Here is a 26,196-nt window from a genome sequence, read left to right on the forward strand (position 1 = left end):
CATTCAGTGCCGAATTAAACCCCCTGGGCAGTCGAAATTTCCGCCCCCCGCCCCCGCTAATAATCTTCTAATACGTTTTTAATTTTATCAACCAACAATTTTTATAAACCACTACATTACATTAATACAGTATTTTCTATATCGAGTCTTTTAAGCAAAGTTTTCATTTCTTTGAGATGATCCATTTTTTTATTTTTTTTATTTCAAATGATTTTATTAAAGAAAATAGTTTTATATACAGAGTACAGTATAGGTAACCTGCGGGCAAAAATTGGTAACTTTGCAAGCCAGTTGGGTTACAGAAGGCATCTCAATCTTTTGGAAACAATTTAGGAAAGCTTGTTTGTGATTTTCTTTGAAGATAAAATCAATATTATTTTGATCCGTTTTCGCTAGGCCCCAAAAAGGAGTGGGGTCCATAGGCCGGGGCCTAGTTTGCCTATTTGGTCATCTGCAACTGGCGTCATTCTAGCACTGGGTATGGTGTGCTGCGCTCATTCTGTGAGGGAGGGCACCTTGCACTGCCGATGTGGTACCCGTTGTGTCAGAGAGGGAAAGTTACACTGCTAATGTCCATATAGTACCGGTCTGTATCAAGGATGTTTGCGCGGGTGATGCCCATGTTGTGATGACTCTGGGAAGGAGGGACACTTGAACTGCTGGCATCATGGAGGCCTTCTAGCATTGCTGCACCAAATCTGTGAGGGAGGGCAACTTACTCTGCTAATGTCCATATAGTACCTATCTGTGTGAAGGGTGTTTGTGAGGGTGATGCCCATGTTGTGACTACTCTAGGAAGGAGGGGCACTTGAACTGCTGATGTCAGGGAGGTACTCTAGCACTGCTTATGGTGAGCTGCACCAAATCTGTGAGGGAGGGCAGCTACACTGGTGATGGGCAATCTTCACCTGTTCTGAGAGGGAAGAAGCCTTGCACGGCTGATGCCCATGCTGTGATTGGTGTGCGAGGGAAGGAAGCTTGCACCACTGACCTCCACCTGGTCTCCTAACTGTGCTTTGCTGAAGCTCGAGGAAGTCTATTCAGTGTACCAATGCCTATTGTCAGAACTTTTGCTGCACATTCATTTGGGACCTTTCTTGTAGTTACATGTGCAACATCACAGAACGCATTCTACAAGACGAAAGCTTCACACGGATCTGTGCCGTCATCCTTCAGTGAAGCTGGGGCATTTTTGGGGTTCTCGAGATTCAATTTAGGAGGGCAGCAGTGACACATACACTGAATGCAAACCTTGTAGGCGGTCAGACCCGGAGGACATCCAGACTCCCAAGTGAACACTCTAAAGCAGGGGTCTCCAACGTTTTCTGTAATAAGAGCTACTCATGCCCAATAAAAATCTTCGAGAGCTGCTAAGGTATGTAGTGTTGTAATAAAGACCGCACGAGCCAATATTACACTTGTGGCCACCCTATGCAAGATTACTGGCAGTGGCCACCTCAGCACAGGGCTGCCAGCAATGATCACTTCAATGCATCATATCAGACAGGGTTGCCAAAGCAACATAAAAAGGTTTTGTCAGTTCGGAATACCTTTATCAGGTAATAGATAGCAGCCATAGCAGCAACCCCTGGTACAAAAGTAATAACATAAATAATAGATTTCCCCCAGTTTCGCATGATTTATCTGTTAAATGTTAGCATCATATATATTTTGGAAAATCAAACAATTTTCTGCAAACATGCTTAAACGATATACACTTTTTTGTCTCAGATGAACACATTTCAGTTTTGGAATACAGATATTAATTCAGCCAAGCAAAAGCTTAAAATGTAGTAAACTGGACTGCCCCCAGGAGAGCTACTTTTAGGTAGCTGGAGAGCTACCAGTAGCTCATGAGCTACTCGTTAGAGAAGCATGCCCTAGAGCACTTCCTGTTAAAGAAAGGAGCCGGAAGTCAGTGCCCTGTAGAGGAGGCACGTGCAGGACTAGCAAAGTGGGAAACAGGCTTCCTTGAAATAGAAAACCAGTGTAAGTGAAGGTCTGTCTGTAACGTCAGTAAACTAAGGTCAGAGGTGTAGCCGGGTCTTTAGCCTTTAGTATTCATTGCACTACCGTGGAACTTCATATCAGAAAAGTAATCAGCATGGCTACAGCATCCTAGAGAGCACGTTCATTGGCCCATGTGCATCATTTCCTAACCTAGAGGTTAATTATTATAAAATGGAAACATTTCAAATTCCAAATAAATAAATATATTTTTGGGGAAAAGAGCATTTGCTCCAAGTACATTTATTAAAGAAGCAAGCATACAAGACAACGCATATTGTTGTCTTCGTCATGTAACATTTCGCATCATTTCATAATTACATTATGCACATTACAGCTGCAACCTGCTAAGCATACACACAGCTTCTGTAGACGCACCTCTAAGTCCAGGTGCTGTTCATTTTTTGACTTTCTTCTTCGTATATTTTGCTGTAAAGTACTCAGACATGAGTCCCTTTCTCACTGCTCCATCAGGATTCAAGCAAGCCGGGCCGAAGAGGCTGAAATGCCAGAAACCGGTCCCCGGTAGCTTGGCTCCTTTCTGGTAAAGAATTGGCTTGGTAGTTTAGTCTGCCCTGTTCCCATGATGCACTGGGCCAGGGACAGACTGATTTGCATATAGCCAGGTTCTGAGCTGGGATGGGGCAGTGAGATAAATAACGGTGATGGATCAAGCCCTGATCTTTGGACTGGGTAAGAGTGGTCTGCTCAATTCAGACACTCTGTTCATCACCACCCCCTTTTGTAAATCGATTTTGGCCACTATAGGTGTGGCAGGGTATACTCAGACATGAGTCCCTTTCTCACTGCTCCATCAGGATTCAAGCAAGCCGGGCCGAAGAGGCTGAAATGCCAGAAACCGGTCCCCGGTAGCTTGGCTCCTTTCTGGTAAAGAATTGGCTTGGTAGTTTAGTCTGCCCTGTTCCCATGATGCACTGGGCCAGGGACAGACTGATTTGCATATAGCCAGGTTCTGAGCTGGGATGGGGCAGTGAGATAAATAACGGTGATGGATCAAGCCCTGATCTTTGGACTGGGTAAGAGTGGTCTGCTCAATTCAGACACTCTGTTCATCACCACCCCCTTTTGTAAATCGTAAAGTAGAATACAGGCGTTGAACGCCTAGCTGCACTTGCCTTATGCATACCTCTTTTCAGGAGCATGACATATAACCTAGACATGTATCCAATGCAGATGAAAGTACTGAAAAGACAAACTAGTACAGTTCCACTGAAACATAAACAAATAAACAAAAAACCCAAGTGTTCATAGGCAGTGTTGGTAGGTAGAGCATGTTTCAAATGTCTCTTTTACCCCTATCCGATGCCAGAGCATCACTGCATCTGAAGCATCCCTGCATCTGAAGCATCCCTGCATCTGAGCCTTCACCCCAATTGAATGCAGGTTTTGGATAGGAGAGTTCGCTAGGTCAAGCAGGCGGTCTGAATCCAAATGTTGAAGGCTGACGGATAAGAAAGGGTGCTAGGCATGTCGGAGTCTAGACCGGAACACTATGGATTTCCGAGAACTTTACCAAATGGAATGTAGAGGAATTTTATATCACACAGTTCTCAACTAAGAGTTTCACCTTCCACTACTGACTGAGCACATAAGCGCAATCAGCAAACTTAGTTAAAGCGCACTTTTCATCGCACACAGTCTGTTGACATTCACTGGGAAGGGCAATAAATTCTCTGCGTGGAGCTGTTATAACGCTACTTTGACTTTACTTATCGATGGAAACCATCCTTCGAGACCATCTGTAGCGTCATGAGTGTGCCTAGATATTTGTCGAAGTTGAGTCTTCCGTGAATACAGGAGTAAGCAAATCGCTGTTCCCCTCACATACTTTATCGATCATGATGCATTTATAGTTCCAAAGAAGCAGCAGGACCATCAGGGTAATGGAGGCTAAGACCACAAGAGCCACTACTGTCTTGCTGTAAGAGCTTTTGGACTCCATTACTCGATTTTCCACATCACATTGTCCATACTCGAGGTCGTTGTGACGCTGGAAGGTGTCCATCCATGGGAGACGCACAAAGGACTTCAGTCTGGAGAGGACAATATGGTTGCAGCGTCGCGTGTCACTTCTGTCCTGCTGGTCTGGACAAAGGCTGCTGTAATCCTCGTTGGAGATGGCAGCGCTCTTCATAATTGACCTCTGCTATGCAACCTGAGGTTTTGGCAGGAAATCAGTGGGAAACCTCTTACGGCTTATTTCTTCACCATCTGTTGCTAATGCTCTGTGGCATGAATTTGTGGCTGTATCATGTGTGCCTCCACTCCAGATACCTTTATGAAAGACAAAAAAAGTGAGGATCAATGACTGCTTTCATTGTTATTCTGCCCTCATTATGACTTAGCAAACAGTGTAAACATTACCAGATCCATGACAAAAAAACACCTTATAGGTTACTCAGTAAATTTGTATGTGCTACATTAACAAATCACCAAGAAGAGCATAGCTACCTATAATGAATAGTTTACTAGTTAACGGGGCAATTTAAAATCAGTTTAAAATCTGGGAGGGTTGGTAACTATCCTGGCAATATTTTGGGCTTGTTTGTAGCAAATAAAAGTATGTGATTCTCGTGTTATAGGTCTAAACACAAAATGAAGATGCTGAGAGTATTAACACAAAGGACACTCACTGGACCTATCAAAATGAGGAGACGAGTAAACACATTTCGGTATTCACAGTGGTCATTTAGGAGTCCTAAAGTTAAGACTCCTAACTTTACTAATCCTAAACTGAGAAAAATCCTAACTTTAAGCATTTTGGTATTCACAGAAGGCATTTAGGAGTCCTAAAGTTAGGAGTCCTAACTTTACCACTACTAAACTGAGAAAAATCCTGGGCCCGATTCACAGAACTAACTTAAGACAAACTTTTAAAAATGGTTACTATAAATATAAATATATTGTCAGTGGGACAGTTATGTGTTCATGCCTCTTTTATGGCATACCAGCGGAATAAAGATTATTTGACTTGACTTCACTTAACAAAAGATTTTGGGGCTTCTACATAGACCAGCTTGACACACATGAAATTTATAAGCAATGCTTTTGTCTTTGCTAAAGGAAGAAATTGTGTTTAATATATCACTGAAGTCCCTGCCTTCTAATACCAAGGCAACATAAGTAGCTTCAACTTCTTTTCTGGCACTCCTGTGTAAGGTCTGTGAGACCAGGGTTGGCCTAGCCCCTTTCGGATTATATCCTTGCTGAGCCACTTGACACAGCTACTGCATCATGATCTGGCCTGGTGTCATAACACCTCACAAAATAGTATGGCAAATGATCAATTCATTGAGGAAATGAATAAGTGCATCAAGAAAAAGGAGCCGCATTGACACAATACCCAACGGTCATCGGTCCCCATCAATCACCAAGGCAGGAATCAAAAGGGGGTGTAGGGTTGGGATGGGATGAGAAAAAAGAACACAGAACAATGTACAACAACTGGTCACTTACCACTGCTGGCACAAGCACTGCCAGGTGGTCTGCTAAATGTTGCCTTGCTACTGGTATCACACTGCTGCAAGTTGGCAGACAGATGCAGGCTCTCTCCGAGGGACTCACCCAGACTGCTGCATAGGGCAAAAATCGATGACCGGCATCCTGGTGGAAATGTGCTCAGGCATAACACTCTTCTGCCCTGATGATGTGAAACTGTGGCCTGTGATGCTAGCCTGCTGGCAGCGGCACGCTGACTCTGGGCTGGCAGAGACTCTCCATGGGCTCAGTATGTTGCATTATATTGCACGTTGGTTGATTTGGAGCAGAGCGACTGTCATGTCCCTTGGTGAAGAAAGCGCCCATCTACAAGTGTTGTCAGAGTACATGATGATGACCCGGCCCTGGACCCTTGTCCCCGAATACATGTGCATGTCTGAACTGGAGGGTAAGGGTTTCTGGATGCAGGTACACTAGGCTTTGGGGGCCGGGCCAGTCAGAAGACTTAAAAAAATCCTGCCTGGCAGTGAGCGCAACCTTCTCGATGATCGCCGCTCGCGCTGTGGATCAAGGGCACTTCTCTCACTGTGGTGTTGGAGGGTCGGTGTGAGACAAGGAAAAGTAAGCATCTGACTGCTGCCTGAGATGTGCTCAGGTGTCTGGGCCAATCCCACCTGAGAGATCACAGACTGGGGGGCAGGCACTTTTCTGGGAAACAACAATACAGGCAAGGCGCTGCTCCCCGATTCATGTGGACACACTCACTGCCAGGTTTATTTAAGAGGCACATAGGCAAAGAACCACGTGCTACACTGAGACCCGGGCTCTGCCCCACCTCTTTCATTCATGATTGGGACAGTCGCTGTGGTGCCTCAACTCTCATTTTGTTGAAAATCCTTCCCCAGTAGTGACCAATGATTGTTAAAATTAAAACAATAGACTCCAGCACAGTATACTCCCAGCACTATAGTACCAGCGTCCGGGATGTTCTAGGGAGCCTTAAACTGATGACTAATGCATGCTAGTGCGGAGAAACAAACACAGCGCTGAAATGCGTTAGTCTAACCCCTAATGTGTGGTACTTGACAGGACGGATTAATCAGCGAAGGAAACATCAATAAACTAACACAATGCCGTTCCTTTGAAATGCACGGGCATTCAGAGTCCACACATTAAACTGGAAGCACTACAGGTGCACACGATCACCAATGAAATAGCTCCAAGCCAGTGAAGAAGAAATTCTTCTCTTGGTTGATGAGAATGATATTTTTCTACCAGCATAAGGTGAATGATGCTCACCCAAGCAACAAATGGCTGAAGTGTGCTGACCCAATGCTCCTCTCTGTATAGTTATTTGTTTTGAATGGTGTTAGCGCTGGTAAACATCTGGAGCTGACCGAATATTTCAAGTCAAAATTTACCTGAAAAACCTGTGGGCACTCATAACCAGGGCAAGGGCTTTGGCTCCACCCAAATGTTGGCGTCAGATTTACAGAATTTAATTGGACAGACATTGTGGGCTTCCTTTGTAAGAATGCTTATGTTACAATTGAAGGTGTCTCGTAGCCAGTTGCATAGAATATAAGTTACATGTTTATTGAAGAAGTTGTAGTTAGGTAACAGGTTATAAGTTAGATGGTAAATACCCCACCAGAAGCAGCATCCCTACTGCTCCGCCCACTCTCTCGAACTGACACTCTCACAGCACAGGCACTCACCAACATTCCTTAACATCACACACTCTGGCTGAGAAGCTGTGAACTGAGTAACTAAGGAGAGGATGCGTTGTAACAACCTCAGGCTACAACAGCTTATTTTGCAAATATGTTTTCCGTTGTGTCCCCCAGGTGCACTGACCATGTGGTATCAAACCATCCTTCTTTGAATAGTCCTCGTTTAGTCCCCCAGAGGTTAGGAAGTCCTTGTTGTCCTTCTTTCCTGTTTACATAGCCCTCCCTGCTCATCTGCTATTTTTGTGTCAGTCATTTAGTTTCATTATTCTGTACTTGGACTGTTTGTCTCGCACTCTTTTGCAGTATATATTGGTATTTGGTTAACACAGTATTTCGCGGTGTTGGGGGTGCGGTAGTGTTGGATAGTGATTGTGGGGCATATTTCCAACAACTTACAAATTATCACTATGTTGGTTTAGCGGGGATATTTTTATCGCCGAGCTGCGGCGATTTTTATCGCTTAGGAACCTTGCTATTATCAAGGTTTATCTCCTAAGCGATAAAAATCGGCCGAAATGCATGAATATCGCTGAAAAGTCAGCGATATTCATGCATTACCGAGCTAATGCTCTTAGCCATGTTATCCACCTCCCATTGGATAACATGGCTAAGAACTGCTATGGGGCAGGTGTTAGCTTTTGGAGATATTCGCGCTTAGCGCGAATATCTCCAAAAGTTGGTAATAGGAGATAGCGATGTTAGCGACTGTTTCCAGTCGCTAACATCTTGGCACGCCCACTTTGCATGTCATTAGTGATAAATATCACTGACATGCAAAGTGGGGCCCGAGATGGTCGCTATCTCCTACTAGCTGTCGCTAACTGGTGTTAGCGACAGCTAGGTAATAGGGAGATCATTTTATCTTCGCTGTCTTGGCTTTTAAAGCCAAAAAAGCGGAGATAAACCCCCTTGATAATATGCCCCACAGTGTTCTTAAGGCAAGCCCTTCTCTGTTTTCTTCTCCTCACTGGTAGCCGTACGGGGGACGCTGCTTGTTGTTCGTGTTTGTAAGGAAAGGAGCCGGGGTTTGCCTGGTCTTTCTGCGGGCTCATCATTGCACTCCTCAGCTTAGAATGTTGGGGCTTCCTATGGAATGTTGCACTCGTGCGCCTAGAATGCTGCAAGCGCTGTACTCTGCCTGGAGACGGCGCAGCCGCAGTAAGCTGCTCTGTGGTAAACATGGCTGCGTGCGAAGGACCTCGGGCCCCACTGCATGGAACCTCTCAATTAAAACCCTTCTCAGAAATGCAAAAGCAATGCAGAAAAACCGGGTGTATGGCAGCATTACTGGTAAGTAAAACAGGAGAAGCCTAACAACACGGCGGGCCGTCCTGTTTAGTGAGTCCTCCCTTTCCATGGTTCTGTTTTTAGCTGGGAGGCAACTTTGTGAAAGGAATATTCAGGTAATTTAATAATATGAATGCTTGTATACCTGGAGGAAGCCCGCAACAGTAAAGCTACGTTTTACTGTTTCCATCTTCACACACGTGTGTGGCGCGGCTGCAGTAATGGAAATAACTACACAGGTGATTTATTTAGTCCCAAGGGCTTGCCACTGGCATAAACGCGTTTAGCTGTCCACAAGTACTGTTTCTCCAGCACGGAAAATAATGACACAGTATGTGTGTCTGTGGAACCACTGGCATAGCAAAGATTCCATAGGACCTAATGCAAGCAAGAAAAAAGGCGATTTTTACCCCACTGATTTTGAAATAAAAAAACTGCTACATTTGGGACAAGGTGGACCTCTATTATCCCTGACGCAGGGTGCCATTGCACCTGCAGCCCTCCTGATATCTACACCCCTGCGTAGGGTTACTAGCCGTTTTCTGTCACTGTAAATGCCAGGACCCTCTAAACCCATCTGAATGAGAGCCAGTTCTCCCAGTGTGGAACGGGGGACATGCCGCGCCCTGCCAGGCCATAGCATTTGATGCATGGACCAACTACCAATAACTTCTCTTGTTTTATAAAGTGAGGGATCTATCTAACCCGAGCGAGTAATACCTCCTATCATTCCTTCACAGAAATTGTGGGATGATCTTAATTTCTCCTTTCTAGACAAAATAAAGAAAATACAAGAATCCATTCTCCCCAGCCTACAGGACATGCAAAACATATAAGAAAACAGTAACCCTACTACTATTTCTACCTTCCCCTGCATTAATAAGGAACGGTTTGCAGAATTATTAAAACAAAGTAAAATCACATTCTCCTAAAGATGTATGCCCCTACATATATAAAAGTTTATTCTTACCTCCTTTCCAGAAAGTATTCTTTCCCTATTGAGCCTATCCCTTATGCAAGGAGATGTCCCACTAGCCTTTAAAGAAGCAGTGATCATCCCGCTTCAAAAAAGCCTGGCGAGAACACTCAGCGATTAAGACAGTTACAGACCCGTCTCTCTCCTGCGAAAGTTCTAGAGGCGCATGTAGCTAAACATCTTTGGTCCTTTCTAGAAGAGACCGGTTTTCTTGATCCCCGCCAGGCAGGTTTTAGGCCCTCTCTCTCTCCACAGAATCAGTCATCCATTCTGTGATGGAGGACCTAAAAGGCAGGGCTGATGAGGGATGCACACAGGCACTGGTCCTATTGGATCTGTCTGCAGCATTCAATACTGTTGACCATGGGATCTTAGTGAATCGAACTGCTGCTGCAGGTCTCAGGGGAACTGCTTTAAATTTGATGAAATCCTTTCTAAAAGATCGAACCCAATCCGTCTGCCTCTCACCTTATAGTTCTGCTATAGTCAGTACGAACTGTGGGGTACCCAAGGGGTCCTCCCTTTTCCCCCTTCTTTTCAACCTCTACATTCGTCCTCTGATATACACCTTACAACAAATGAAGGTAACAATCTATAATTATGCAGACGATATGCAGTTGATGTGTACAACTGATGAGACATCTGACTTCCAGGAGTTCTTCCAGAATACCATGCTGTTCATCAGAGACTGGATGAACAGCAACCAGTTAAAACTTAATTCTAACAAAACAGAGATTGTTATCTCCAATAATACATTAAACTATTTGACTCCTGCCTACTGGACAACAAGGTTACATACACAACCTAATCCCGAGAGCACAGTAAAATGTCTTGTCATTTAAATTGATGTGGACCTATCCATGAAACCCCAGATAAGCACAGTTATGTCCTCCTGTTTTCTCCAACTCATTAAGTTCAGAAAAATTAGAACATTCTTCACCAAAGAAGCTAGCACTCAAATCCTCATCGCCCTGATTTTGTCCACAATTGATAATGCGAATGCCCTTTACTTGGGTCTTCCTGCTAACCAAAACCACAAAATCAAGCGTCTAGAATTATCTTTCAACAACCAAGACACTGCCACACAAAGCCGCTGATGAAGGAGCTTCATTGGCTACCGATGGCGTAGCTCTCCATGTTTATAACGGGATGCATTATTTTCAAAGCAATCCACGCAAAAGTCCTAAATACTTATCAACAAGGATCCACAGATATTCTCCAAAACGCAATATTAGATCTGCGTAAATGAACTTCCTGGTGGTCCTGAGATCAAGACGCAAAAGGATGGGAGGGTCACGGTTCTCCACGCTAGGAGCTCATCTCCGGAACTCTATGCCCAACGAATTCAGACAAGTAGCAAACTACATGTGTTTTAGAAAAATGATGAAAACATGGCTCTAGTCTTTACTCAAGCTTATAGCTAGGTGTGGATTTAGATAACTGTGGTTGACTAACTCAGCGCCAAGAGATCTTTGGTGTATGTGCGCTATATAAATCTCCCTTAACATAACATAACATAAATTATTTTACTAAACTCAGCCATTAAGTTATAGTAGCCCATGATAATGGGCTTTTATCTACATCAGTTAGGGCAGTGATGTGTCTTTTGTCTTGGTAAGTAAGGGTGGTGACTGGGCTATCGTTAGGGACGTTCAGCAGTGACTTGATTTTTCCAAAGCCTGGGCTTTGACTACGTAGGATGGGGAGGTGATGGGGTTTGTTTACAGAGAGGTACCGCCGGGAAGTGAGGTATATTATTTTTAGATAGATTAGGGCGATCCCTGCGATTTGTTTAGGTAGGATAGGGAGGTGAAGGGTTTTTTATAAAGAGGGGTACCATGGGGAAGTGAGGGGCACTTTGTGTGAGTAGATTAGGGTGGTCCCTGGGCTTTGTTTAGGTAGAACAGTGAGGTGATGGGTTTTTAGTAAAGGGGAGTACTACTGAGAAGTGAGGTGTATTTTTTCTGGGTAGATTAGGGCATTGTCTGAACTTTGTCTACTTAGGATGGGGAGGTGATGTGCCTTTTGTAAAGAGGGGTACCACCGAGAAGGTGTTTTCTGTATAGGTAGATTAGGGTGATGCCTCAGCTTTTTTGATGTCGGTTAGGGTAGTGACTTAACGTTTGCTTAGGTAGACTACGACATTGACTGTCCTTTTTTCTAGGGAGTTTAGGTCTTTGATTGAAATTTCATCCATACATGTTAATGTATTGACTAAACTTTTGTGTATCTAGGTAAAGTTGGATATCTAGCCTCTTTGTAGGTAGTTTAGTGCAGAAACTTGATTTTTATCTACTTAAGTTAGGGTGCTGACTAGTTTTTGTAATGATGGTTTCTGTTGTTGACTCGACCTTTATATAAGTAGGTTAGGCTGGTCCTTTGTTTTGTGCTTATTGCAGTTGAAGAGGTTTCTCGACTTTTGTATGTGTAAGCTAGGGCAGTGACTGAGCTTTTCCAAAGGTATGTCTGTGTAGATTAGGGTAATGACTTCCTACTTAGGAAAGCCTCATAAAAATGATGCAGTGAAATCTACAAGATTTCACTGGGTCACTATTACCACGCCACTGCGTCAAAGCCTTACGCAGACGTAAGGAGTGGCGCAGCATGTTAGGAATAGGCATTCTTAACTATTGCTGGAGTTGTGTCGTGCTTGCGACACGACTCCAGCAATGCTCTGCCTTTACGCCAGAAGAAGTGTGAGCATCTTACCATCCTTGCGTCACGGTGCGCCACATTGTAAATGCAGGGCATCCATGGTGGCGCAAGGCTACTTTTCCGTGGTGCAAATAACTGGCGCATCTCTCTAATATGCAGAGATGTGCCAGTTATTGTAAATCTGCCCCACAGTGTTTTATGGGATATCCTTTGCTGGAAGTGGTGGTGAAAGCACAACTTGGGATCTCTAAAGTCAGTGTAACGTTCGCTAGTGTTAACACTAAGTGAAAAACAACATTTTGGGTCTGTAGCCTTTTTAAATAGTATTAAAATGATTCCATTAGCTGCACCCCTACTAGTTATGCATACTTTAGCCGATGTGGCGTTAAACCAGTTGTTCGCAGAGTTCATGACATATTAGTGAATCTTAGAGAAGAGAGTGTTTGCGCATAAGCACGCGTTTGTGAGCAATGTGCTAGAAGAGATTAGGGTTATGCAAGGCTTGTGCTAAAAATGTCACTCATGTAAAAACTCTTCTCCCTGCTCAACTCCCATCCCATCACTAAACATGTTTACCTCGGTAAAGGTACTCAAAAATAAAACATCTCATATACAGCATTGTTCTCGATAACACGAGCCTTCACCAGTCTTTGTGCAACACTGAATCCACCAACCTCCAAAATCATTGACTTTGCTTGTTTTTAGTACCACTAAGAATACTGCCTTCATATCTTTTCAGGGCATGTAGAGACCCATTTTCTGTGCATCCTAGGCCTCAGGTTGAGACCTGTCTCCTTGCCTTTTGTGGCCTATCAGCATCTTCAACCCCACTGTCCTCCTATCCATAGTGAATAGCTTGTCTATTTAAGCCAAAAGTCCTGGATGGAATTGTATTCACCTCTCAAACACGTGCCCATCCTTTCTAACGGAAACATCTAGGTACAGCCCTGCCAGTAACAGGACTGAAACTGACCCCACTCCCCCTGGCTCCCACCCTGCTTCAGAGGAGTCGGCCATGGCAGTCACCAAGGTGCTTTACAGCAGTGCAATCTGTGGAGCGGCGTCCTGGTGAAATACCTACCCTGGGTGAGCACTGCACAAGATGTGTACAGGGTGCATACAAATGGGGATCGCAAATTTGAACTACTGCAAAGAAGCCATAATGCCAAAATGTTACTTCTATAATGTCTAGTCATCTAGGTGCCTCAGTGCCGGTGGCGCTGGGATCCTCAAGTTTGGCACAGTGTTGCCAGGGCACCTGGGATCCACAAGTTTGGCGCAGTGTCGCCAGCATTCCTGGGACCCACAAGTTTGGCGCAGTGTCGCCAGGGCACCTGGGATCCACAAGTTTGGTGCAGTGTCGCCAGTGCACTTAGGATGTACATGTTTGGCGCAGTGTTGACATTGCACCTGGGACGGACAAGTGCGCAGTGTCGTCAGGCAATCTGGGACCTACAAGTTTGGCGCAGTGTTGCCATGGTGCCTGAGATGGACAAGTGCGCAGTGTTGTCAGGCAACCTGGGACCCACAAGTTTGGCGCAGTGTTGCAGGGGCACCTGGTACCTACAAGTTTGGCACAGTTTCGCCAGTGCACCTGGGACCCACAAGTTTGCTGCAGTGTCGCCAGTATGCCTGGGACCCACAAGTTTGGCACAGTGTCGCCAGGTTACCTGGGACCCACAACTTTGGTACAGTGTCGCCAGGGTGCCTGGGGCCCACAACTTTGGTGCAATGTCGCGAGGGGGCCTGGGACCCACAACTTTGGTGCAGTGTCGCCAGGGGGCCTGGGACCCACAACTTTGGTGCAGTGTCGCCAGGATACCTGGGACCCACAACTTTGGTACAGTGTCGCCAGGGTGCCTGGGGCCCACAACTTTGGTGCAGTGTCGCCAGGGGGCCTGGGACCCACAACTTTGGCGCAGTGTCGCCAGGGAGCCTGGGGCCCACCAGTTTGGCGTAGTGTCGCCAGGAGGCCAGGGACCCACAAGTTTGGTGCAGTGTCACCAGGGTGCCCGGGGCTCACAAGTTTGGCATAGTGTTGTCAGAGCGCCTGAGACCCAAAAGTTTGCCGCAGTGTCAGCAGGGCACTTTGATCTATAAGTTTGGCTCAGTGTCGCCAGGGCACCTAGGACCCACAAGTTTTTCCGCAGTGTCGCCAGGGCACCTGGGATTCACAAGTTTGGTGCAGTATCGCCTGTGCACTTGGGATCCACATGTTTGGCACAGTGTCACCATCATGCCTGGGACAGACAAGTTTGGTGCAGTGTTGCCATGGTGCCTAGGACGGGCAAGTGCGCAGTGTCGCCATGCAACCTGGGACCCACAAGTTTGGCGCTGTGTCAACAGGATGCCTGAGACCCACAAGTTTGGCGCAGTGTTGTCAGGGCACCTGGTACCTACCAGTTTGGCGCAGTGTCGCCAGGATGCCTGGGACCCAAAAGTTTGGGACAGTGTCGCAAGGGCACCTGGGACCCACAAGTTTGGTGCAGTGTTGCCATGATACCTGGGACGCACAGGTGTGGTGCAGTGTCGCTGGTGTGCCTTGGGCCCACATGTTTGGTGCAGCGTCGCCAGGGTGCCTGGGACCCACAAGTTTGGCGCAGTGTCGCCAGGATGCTTGGGACCCACAAGTTTGGCACAGTGTCGCCAGGGTGCTTGGGGCCCACACGTTTGGTACAGTGTCACTAGCATACCTGGGACCCACAAGTTTGGTGCAGTGTCACCAGCATACCTGGGGCCCACACGTTTGGTGTAGTGTCGCCAGGGTGCCTGGGGCCCACAAGTTTGGACCAGTGTCACCAGCAAACTGACTCCATATGCAGAGGCACAATTAATCTTAGTGGACTATCCAGTGGCAAGATGTAAATAATTTCAACTGGATCCAGCTGCAGCATATGTGTTTTTTTGTACATTGGAGTGTTTATGTCAAACCTAAACACACAGAGGGGTGCTGCTCTGGTGTCTAATGACACTTTAAGGTGTCAATATTAAGTTCAAAGGTGTGACCTCGAGGCACGTGGCGCCGTCAAACGTAGGTACTAGCAGGTGTTTCCATCAGAAACCACGTGCTGCTAATGAACAGGTATTTCAAGCAGGGAAATAAGCAGCTGAGCATGGGCGGAGCCGCTGAGCAGGACGGAGCGATAATTACTGACGGCATGTTTTGTCTTCAGTAAACCAAATGACTCCGAGCAGCAACACAGCAAAGAGTAACATGCGTGGACACCGCAGAGGAATAACAAAAATAGAAACTGTTTTAAGTCTTTATATGATGCATGATTGACAGGGTGTGGCGTTTTTCTGCTTTTAATCGGAAAAGCAACCATGGCTGAGGTGCTGGTGCACAGAACGTAGGGCACCAGTGTCTCAGTGGCATAAAGCAAAATGATGCCCCCCCCCCTGCAGAATATGACGAGGGACCCCTGTATCTCCCATATCTCACATATATTAATTGGCCGTGGGCTGAAAGGGGGCTCCTGAAGCGTTGGGCACCTCCACGCCGCAGGGGCTGTAGGGGGCTGCGTTACGCACCTGATGTTTGCAGGTGGTTGGAACCAGAGCTCATTTTTGGAGACCAGGGCGTATTTTTCATCATCACTCTTTGACCTCACACAAGCGACAGGAAGGCAGAAAAAGGAGAACGAAAAATAAAGAGAAAATAAAACAAAGGATGGACTGAGCTAAAGAAACAGGAAGTACTGGGTGAGGGAAGAAAGAGGCAGCTATACTTGCTGCTATTCGGAGCCCTGGCTCTTTGCAGTGCTGGCGGCGGCCTCTGAAGTAAACATTGGCTGCTTGGGCTTTATCTGGTGGTGTTTTGCTTTTCCAAGTTATGCACTGAGACACACATGTTCAGCTTATGTATATGAACAATTTAATATAGAATATGAGCTACTAAGCTGAATGTGTTTTGCGCACACCTTACTAGAAAAATGGAAAGAGACATTTTGGGGCATATTTACAAGGAGTTAACGCCACCAGAACATCAATTTTTCCGACTTTCTGGTGGTGTTAACCCCTTCGCCTTATTTACAAGGCTCTGTTAAGCCACTTAGAGTGACTTAACGCCTCTATTCATGCATCACTTAACATGAAAGGGGCGTGCAATGGGTATTGCTGTGGGCGTTCTGCCGCAACACCCATTGCTTTTTGATGCTGCCACATATTTACAAGGTAAGAGGCAGGGCCAAAAATATCGCCAGGTAATACCTGGTCTTAAGCAGGCGATACGAGGAGAAATGTGTTCCACTTCTCCTTGTACTGTGATCTTTAGAAACAGCAAATCACCTGTACCTTCCACATAAACAATCACCCCTGCAGTGCAGACATCCTTGCAACATGGTGCAAGGGTGCCTGCGCTGGTGCTTGGCAGCTTCTTTAGTGCCCTCGCTAGGGGAAAACGCAGGGGTGTGCCCCTTTCTTTGGTGCATCCCTACGTTTTGAAACTGACGGAGCACAACGTTACCAATTTTGGCGTAACACCGCACTCCGCCAGTTTCTAGCAAATATGCCACTTGTAGTCAATGTCCAGAGGCATTTAAAGGCCAGAAAAAAACATTGCTGGCTCTATAGTCCAAGACCAGCCTACTAGGCTTCTAGCCGTCCACTGAAAGCACTTTGGCGCCAAGTCAGGGTATGAAGTGCTACATAACTGGAACTATAAAACAATGCAATCGCTGTCCCCAAGAAAACGGTGAGCTGGAAACTTTTGAACTAGGACACATATGTCTGCCTCTAGCTTGGCTCGAGGCTGTATGGGAGTCCTGGGACAAAGGAAGCCAAACGCAAGCAGGGCTGCGAAGTTGTCGCCTCTGCTCTGCCTCCCCTGCACCCCTGCGTGCACTTGCACATCATTCTCCTAGCCCCCCTGGATGTAGCAGTGGGCCTGGTCACTGCTGCCGTCTATTTCCACTGCCCAGTAGAGTGGCACAGGCCGTGACACTGGCGGGCACCTCTGGTGGCCCTGGGGTCTCTGGCAGTGATGTGATAGTGCGCAGAGGAAGGGAGGCAGAAAGGAAGGACTTCGTGCAAGAGGGCTAATTATTGAGATTTTAGTAGCGAGAGAGAAAGTGAGAGCAAGAAAGACAAACAAAGAGATTGGGAGAAAGGCAGAGAATAAAAGAGGTAGAGGAGCATAGGAAGTAAGGACCAAAGAGAGTAAAAGAGTGCAGAAGAGAAAGAGATACAGGGAAAGATGGTAAAAAAAAGAGACGGCCAGAGAAACAGAGTGAGGTATTCCAAAAGAAAGAGAAAGACGAAGCAGAATGCGTGATGAAGGGAGAGAGACAGAATATTTGATTGCAATTATGTTGCTGACCTGGCTCGTGTTTCGGCTCTTAGAGCCGAGCCGGACTCCTTCCTCGGCTGTGGCTCGGCTCTTCTCCTCAGTTCTCTGGCTTGCCAACCTCTGTCACCACCGTCTTCACCCGCAGTTAAGTCTGAAGTCCTTCAGAACTCATTATATGGCCGGGGTCACGTCAGAAATGTATTTCTGGGCACATGGTGCCGCCCCGACTGCCCGATGTCTGCGCACAGGAAGAGCCAGTCCTTGATGTGTGCGCTGTGATTAAAAAGTGCCCTGCTGATAAGATAAAGCCGCACGCTGTTCCCGTTCCAGCCGCGCACGTCCTGTTCCCACCACTCCTGTCTGCAACCGCAATGAACAGATGTGTAATGCCCGTCTTAAAGCAGGCCCTGGCAGCCGCGACCAGGCTGTGCCGCTCCCCCGCACATCCCTCCCTCCCACCACGACAGTGGCACCAGCAAATCTAGGAATGCACGGGGCACCCTGCCCAAAAACCACCATCACTGTGACATGCACAGAAGGGGGAAGCGCTCGATGACATGGGAAGGTGGGAAGGGTGTGTCCCTTCTGCCACGAATATGATCGTGTGAAAGGGGCACACACAGTTGTGGAAATGTGTGGTGTGGGCGCCTGGGGCGCTGTGTCAATAAACCAGCATCCCCGTGGCATGAGGGTAAGGACACTGTGTTGGGTGCCATCCTCCTGGCATTAGAGAGCATGTCATATCCGCGGGCCAAGAAGCCATCTCTCCAGTGACATATGGCTGGTATTCTTGTAAATGATTACTTCTGAATATAACGTTTACATGCAATCGCTAATTAGTTTTGAATTGTATGGAAGTTGTTTCTATTTTTGATGTTCTACCAGGTATTTAATGCCTGCCCCACTGCTTATTTTTTTCATGAAAAACATCACATTTTCATCAAAAAATAATTTCTAAATTTCTACCTATTGCTAATTTACAAAGACTGGTGATTCAAAACCCCCTCCTCCACCACCCCCACCCTCACCTGGGTCCCTCCCTAGACTGGTATTCTCGTTTTTGCCTTTTAAACAAACCTTATCTTATGGCTCTTGTGCAAACAGCTCAATTAAAAGCTCCTGGCAGGGTTTGCATGGGCTTTGCCCACACCAGTACAGAAACTGTAGTTGAACTGCAAAAAACAAGAGGAGAAATAGCCACAATGCAATGGACAGTTGTGAGAGGGAGTTGATGCAAAACATGCTAAGAGTATTCTCATGAAACATACATCAACTGCTTAAACATCGCCTCAAATTGCAAATTACTGTGCAACAAAAACACATTTATTAAAATGGAGAAAAAGGCAAATGAGAAAAATAAAATGAACAAGGCTCAGTGAGCACACCTTGGCCCATATGTAATTACTTTTCACACAACGTAGGGCAGGACCTACATTTGCTGGGCTGCATTAGCGAGGGGAAAACACCACGCAGAGCCCCATCTACTGGGGTTGGCCTGCTGCTGCGGTCATCCCCTGCGCTGGCACTCTAAAAGGCTGGCTTGCGTGACACACATCCTCGCAGACTTCAGACTAGCATAGGCTTGGTATTAGAAGCATACAATCTAGTACAACTTACTATTTCTAGTTTTGATTCAAAGCCTGGCCTGGCTGTATTAGTAGGTAGATCTTTGCGTCAAAATCTGTGGGTGTTTGCGCTGATCTGCAAAAGTATCACTCCAGTGGGACCCCTTGACTCAAACTGATGCACAGCAGCGCAAACTGCTTTTTGTGCTTAGAAAAGGGCACCTATGCAGTGCAAAATGCCTTTTATACTGGAAAGTAAACATCCTGCACCACTTTGTGTCGCTTAGCAGTGGCGCAGGGCATTAGTAAATACGGGCCGGGGTTTCTTACAACTACTTTACTTAATTCAATTATATATACACCCAAGGAGGTTTCATTGATCTGTTGAACGACAAGGTGAAAGCAGAACAATTAATTCACCAGTTGCAGAATCAGGGTTTGGGTGACATTTGTCGGTTTCAAATTTTGTGCTTCCAAATGGTGGCTCACAGGTAGAAAGGTTCAAGGGTGGCTACCTGGTTTTGGAAAGCCCAACCCCTGATTCTGGCTTGCTGTATCAAAGCATGACCTTTAGCGCCCTTGGAGCAGCATCACGCCAGTCCAGCTTTCACCTGATGACAGATCCTGTCCCTCCCTTAAAATCAGAGTCCTTCCAACAGCAACATAAAATTTGATTGGGACCGTATATATAGATCCACATTCCTAAATAAGAAATCTCCGATGCTCCCTCAAACTAAGAAGATAAGGATTCATAGATGCTACTGGACCTCAGAAACACTCCATAAACTTAATCTCAAACAAGACCCCAAGTATTAGAACTGTAATGACCAAATATGCGACCTCGCACATACGCTCTTTGACTGTCTCATCCTCCAGTTTTACTGTGGGATTGTGTCTTTGCATTAATTAAAAACACTTTACATATTACGCCTACGCGCCAATTCTTTTATATACTTCTCTGACTAGTAGACCCTCAAATAAAAAATGAGGCAGATAGGGACCTACTAGACCTGATGTTAACTCTTCCCTAGAAGCTCATTCTTACCAATTGGAAGAACTTCGGCTTAGTTGCGGACGTCTCTCTACAGTGCTTCCAATGGCGTCCATCATACAGAACAACCAAACAGCAGAATAACTATGGGTCAAAGAATAGAATGTGTCTTTTCAGAAGTGTGTCTGAGTGAGTGTGTGTTGAAACAGAGGTATGAACAGCACACAACAAAGTATCACACTTGATGAGAAGATGTCCATCAGTTTATCGTTATTTACCGCCCTGTCATCATTTGGAGCCTTTCCCAAGATGTGGAAGCAAAGTTGTTGCTATTTTGACACGGGACCCATCTTTTTGTATTTTCTAGTCCATCATACAGACCCATGTGGAATCACTTGATGACTCCACAAGCCACTTCGAACCTCCCTAAACCAGTACACCTCTTACTGATGACTGACATATATTCTCTGAGAAACACAAACCTGGCTGCCCCTTACTTTTGACCTCCACTAGCCAAATGAAATTAAAATCAATACCAGATCCACACCTGATCCCTCCCCACTCGCCACCACTGGTAATGACCTCACTTATCAGTCCCGGTGCTGACTTTTAATTCTGCTGTGCATATAAATAACATAAAGATGGTTCCCTAAGTGAAATCAATGGATATCATGTTTTTTAATTTTTAATTTTTAATTGAGCAGAGTAAAAATGGATACTTATACACACAATAGATTTCAAAATTCTACAATCAATGCCATTATAGCAAACATTATGACATTATCAAGACTTTTCTTAAATAATATCTTAAAGTGCAGGTGCAGCGTGCAAAATCTCTGAGATTTCCATACTTCCTCTCTAATGCATTGTGAATACATTGATCTAATTCATTGACTTATCTTCTACCAGGTACTTTTCAAAGTGCACACGTGCCTAAATAAGTTACTAAGAAGCTAGTTAGGTGTTTCACCCTTGGAGATTTTTTCCATCTTGTCCATATTCTTCCGTACTGAGATATATCTTTTACTAGCTCCAACTCTTTTCGCATAAACCTCTTCAAACTTTCTTACTTGACTCATTTTTGTATACCATTCTAGAAGTGTTGGTACTTTGGTTGTCTTTCAGTTCTGAAGGATCAGAGAGCGTGCAACCAAGGAAGTGATTGCTAAAAACATTTCCTTCCCTCTAGTTATGGGCTGGGGTTGTCTCTGTTTTAATAGACCAAATAGTGCTTACTCAGCCTCCGGTTCCACCCTTCTTTGCAGGCCATGGCTAAGCTCAACACAAAATTTCTCCCAGAACTGTCTTACCATTGTACATATAAAACAGACATCCAACCAGCACCCCTCTTCCACCTGCTGACTCTGAAAACATTTATTCTCCAACTCAGTATACATCTTATGGAGCGCTTTGGGAGTGTAGTAAGCCATCCAACGAGATATTAAAGCCATTTTTTTTTATTTGACGCTCTTAATGCCGTACTACCATTTTGCGAAATAACTTGCCACTCCCCAACTGAAAAATTACATTGTGTTTCCTGTTTAGTCTTTTCAAGAAAATTAGTAACCAAAAGGGGCTCCCCTTGATTCCGTAGTACTCAATACCAGTTCTCTACAGCACTTAATTTAGTTCTAAACGAGGCAGCTAAAACAAGAAAGGTACCTGTATTACCTGGATGTGCGTATTTATTCAGAAGTTGTATAATCTGAAGATAGCCGAAAAAGAAAAGCTTGCTCCGATTTCCTCATCTAGCTTGAATTTCCTGCCAGTTAATACATCTCCCTCCAATTAAAAAGTGGCCCAGTTCTTTAAATCCCTTAGTTTCCCAAAATCTTAAATGGCTATTCTGGATTTGAAGGCCCAAACTTCTACATTCTGTGAGCTGCAAATTTCCGTACCCTGCAAAATGAGCCTTTAAAGAATAAAAAACCTGAAGTCTATTACTAAACTCCTGGAACGTCTTATATCTTGTTTTTTAGGAGGTTTTGCTGTTTTGATAAAAAGCAGAATCTGTGACATGGCTTCCTGAACCATCTTATAAAAAAAAAGCTATCCAAGGATCCCTACCTGTCGATTAAGCAATCAATTATATCTAAGAATGATGCCAAATAATAAGTACGGATATGAGGAAGTGCAAGGCCACCCCAATTAGTGTCAAGTTGAAGTATAGATAATTTTACCTTGGCGCTTTCATTTTCAAAATAAACAGGTGAATTTTTTTCCCAACTCTTTAAAATATATTGTATTGATTTTAATCGGAATATTAGAAAAAAGAAAAATTAGCAATGGTAAAATCGACATTTTTATAAGTGCTATGCGACCAGTCAATGTAAGGCAGAAAAGTATCCAGTTATCCAATAGATCTTTGATTTTTTTCAGCAAAGCTTCATAATTTAATCTGTAGATATCTGCATATTGATTTGAAACGTTTATCCCCAGATATCTTATCGGATCAAGAGAGAGAGCTTGTTGTTTTAAATTGTCTGTAAAGAAGTTGCTAAGAGCATTTAGGACGAAGAATTCTGTTTTTTTATTGTTAAATTTGTACCCCTCGATTGATTCAAACTCTGCAAATTCTCTTAAGATTGTCCCGATATTTTGTCTTTCTGGTTTAAGGTACAATATTACGTCATCTGCGAATAGTTTTAGTTTTGACATTCCCGTTATTGGAGTTTTTATCTCAGTATTACCACGAACCCTAACGGCCAGGGGTTCAATTAAAAAAGTAAATAATGCAGGGGATAGGGGCACCCCTGCCGGGTACCCTGTTTTATATCTATTGTGCCTGCAAGATTAGAGTTTATTCTAACCTGTGCCTCAGCCCCTTGATATATATTCTGAAGCATGGAGATAGTCTGGGGGTACCCACATCTTTCAAGACCATAAAAAAGAGCACCCCAGTTTACCAAATCAAACGCCTTCTCTTTATCGACCATCATTATCAGAGCTGGTGTTAGATTGGTATTGAAAAGGTGAAGCACTTGCACTAAAAAACGGTGTTAGAAGACATAGATCTGCCTGCTACGAACCTTGTTTGGTCTGAGTGAATCACATGCTGGGCCATTGGAATAAATCGATTGGCCCAAATTTTCATCAGGATTTTATAATCTGCGTTTAGCAGACTAAATGGCCTGTATGAACTAAAGTCCCAGGGGTTTTTCCCCTTCTTTACAAAGCTAACTATGAAGGATTCTTTAAAAGCTGCTGGAACCTCGCCTCCCGCCTTGACATGATTAAAAAGCTCAAGCAAGAATGGTACTAGCTCTTACAAAAATGCCTAATAAAATTCAGTTGGAAGGCCATCGTTACTGTAGGCCTTTCCTACTGGCATTGAAGCTAAGGTCTGGAGAATTTCAGCTGCAGAAAAATCTGCAATCAATGCTTCTTTCTGCCCGCTAAGGATCTGAGGCAGTTTTATATCATGGAAGTATTGCTGAATTTCTTGCTTCGATACTTTATAATCAGTTGCATATAATTCATTATAATGATCTAAAAACATTTTAGCAATTGTCTCTTTTTCGGACACTAAGATCTGTGTCCTAGGTACCACAAATTCATTGAATACTGCCGCTTCTTGTTTTACTTTAGTTGTCCACGCTAAAATGTTCTGATCATTTGGCTTTCCTCATAGACTCTCTGCTGGTATTATTGTGAATTATTTCTTTCTTTAATGTTGAAAAACTCCCTTAACTCCTGTTGTGCTTCACTTAATTGTTCCCTAGCTAAATGTCCTCCCCCCCGAAGAGCTACTTGTTCTTAACAAGGCTGTATCAACTGCCTGCTGGTGTTCAGCTATTTGAGACTTTCGAATTCTTGTTTGCGTAGACATATAGACAATCATTTGCCCACATACTTAGGCCTTAAAGGCCCCCCAGACAGAGAAGAGTGTTGCAGTAATCTTATTAACCGGTAAAAACTCTATGACCCATTCTCTCATGCTATCCATCCATTGTGGGTTAGTTAAAAGAAGTCTATCCTTCTGCCACCTGGATCTTTCCCTCTTTCCTACCTCTACATCAGTTTCAATCTTGACCAACGAGTGGTCTGAAAAAGAGTTAGCCCATATCTCTGTATTCAGACAAATCAAAGAACAGGATATTTAAAAAATATCAGTACGAGAGGCAGACTGGTACTGGCGGGAACAGTAAGTATAGTGCAGTGTTTCCCTATGACCTTTACGCCATGGATCAATTCATTGAAAATATTGTTTTATCACGTCTATTTCTCTTTTAGTCTTTGGCTTCAGTTGTTTCTTGGTTTTATTTGACGTATCCTTTGCCAGATCTTGTAAAATCGCCACCCAAAATTATGGGACCCACCGCCCCTCTAGCTATTTCATTGAGCTTCATAATACCTGTGGGGTCATCTACAACTGGTGCATAATAATTCACAAAATTCAATGTATAGCTGTTTACCTTAGCTGTAACCCATATCCATCTAGAGTCTCTCTGAATTTGAACAATTTCCCAGCCTATCCCATGTCCAAAGTAAATTGGATAACATTTACTTATCCAATCGCATCGAATACTATCCAAATGTGTTAATTCATGTTCCATGTGTTTTCCATTTGAAAATATGTGTTATTACTAGCATAAACATTATGCACAATCTCTACTCCCTTCCTTCTTGCTTTCTGTACCCATTTTCACTGTGCCTGATGGACTGTACCAATGATATGCCATTAATAACGCCAAGCACCATCTTTGCCTTTTATTGCATTTCCAAACTGTCCTTCTGTTTGTATTATGCATATAAAACTCAATAAAAACTATTTAAAATCAAAGCCCCTGAGCTCTAGTAAGATCTTTACACTTAGTGGAAGGATTAAATTGTGCACATTTGTGCGGAGAGGCACTGCAAAGAATGTAAAGCTGGGAAGAACGGAGCGGCCATTTCACAACGCATTTCAAGTCGGTAGTGGTTTAGTTTACAAAGATGGTGGTCAGAGGTGTCAGTAAACGATGCCTCCAAGTGTATGCCAGTTAGGTGCCCGTTTAGGTTGTTATAAGATGTGACAGAGAGCTGTATAGTGGCAGTGGTTACTGCCAAAAGGAGGATAGCTGTACTTTGAATGAGCCAGAGGCCTCCCATGATCAGATTCAGGATAGTCCACAAATGTTAAAGCCACTGGGGATCTAACAAAATGGAATGCATACATGGAAAAAAAATTGTGTAAACTTAGGGCCAAATTTATACTTTGGTAGATGGATTAAGTGCCCTTGCCACGAAGGAGTATGTTACTCCCACCATGGTGAACGTACTCAACCAACCAAAGTTAGAGATGTCTGCGGCCCAGTGGACATCTCTTGCATTTACAGGAACCGCTGTCAAACGACAAAGACCCACTCCCATGGCGTGGGGGACATTTTGCAGTTTTCACTGGTGACGGACAGTGAAAACTGGCCAGGTGTGCGCCCGCTCTAATCAGAGTGGGTGAACCCATGGCCAGACCGCTGAACAGAAATCAGGAATTCAGATGAAATCAAAGTATGTCCTCTAGGAGCAACGTGAGAGATGGAACATGCTCTTATTGGGCTGACCTGAAAAGTAAGCCATCCCAGAAATGTCTGAACTGTGTCACAATACTTGCAAATGTTATGTGTGTTGCAGTGCTAAACCTTGTCACTGTCTGCATAAATGATGATATACCCAGGTGTGGCAGGTACAGGTAAGAGCGGTGTGGCGGGGCAAGGGAGGAAAGTTGACATACGACGGGGTAGGGAAAATAAATAAATAAATAAAGCCATTTACCATGGGCTTGCTGTATAGCCGATTCAGCAATGTGGCGAGCGCAAGGTAAGTGGTTTTATTTATTTAGTTTATTTTCCCTATCACGTCATATGTCAACTTCTCCCCTAGCCTGCCCCACCACCATACCACTCTTACCTGTACCGGCCATGCCTGGATATACCAAAACGGAAACAAAGATAAAACTGGTGTACCACTTCAATATGATGGGTGTTTATGCAGCCACAGCCCATGCAGGTAAGAGCGGTGGGGCGGTGGGGCAGGGTGGGGGGATATTGACAGACGACAATGAGGGAAAACGATTTATTTATTTATTTTCCCCTCGTCGTCTTTCAAAATCCCCCGCTACTCGGCCCCACCGCTCTTACTTACATGTTATTTTATGTAAATTAGCATGTTTATAGTTGATGAAAATTGATTTGAATGTTATATGTTATTGAAAACAATAAAATAATTTTAAAATAACCTGAACATTTCTCTATTCTAGG

At 44.5% G+C, this 26,196-nt stretch overlaps 1 long non-coding RNA gene across 1 annotated transcript in view; it reads right to left on the reverse strand.

The window, feature by feature from the left end:
• Positions 1-219: 219 nt before the first annotated feature.
• The window catches only part of LOC147710578 (uncharacterized), a 38,927-nt gene continuing 12,950 nt past the window's right edge, over positions 220-26,196 (reverse strand). The window contains exon 2 of the long non-coding RNA XR_015295866.1: positions 220-4,302. This is a non-coding gene — a long non-coding RNA (uncharacterized LOC147710578). The remainder of the gene's footprint in view (positions 4,303-26,196) is intronic.

This window comes from Lissotriton vulgaris, chromosome 5, assembly GCF_964263255.1.
Source record: "Lissotriton vulgaris chromosome 5, aLisVul1.2, whole genome shotgun sequence".
In the NCBI taxonomy this organism is placed as follows: Eukaryota; Metazoa; Chordata; class Amphibia; order Caudata; family Salamandridae; genus Lissotriton; species Lissotriton vulgaris.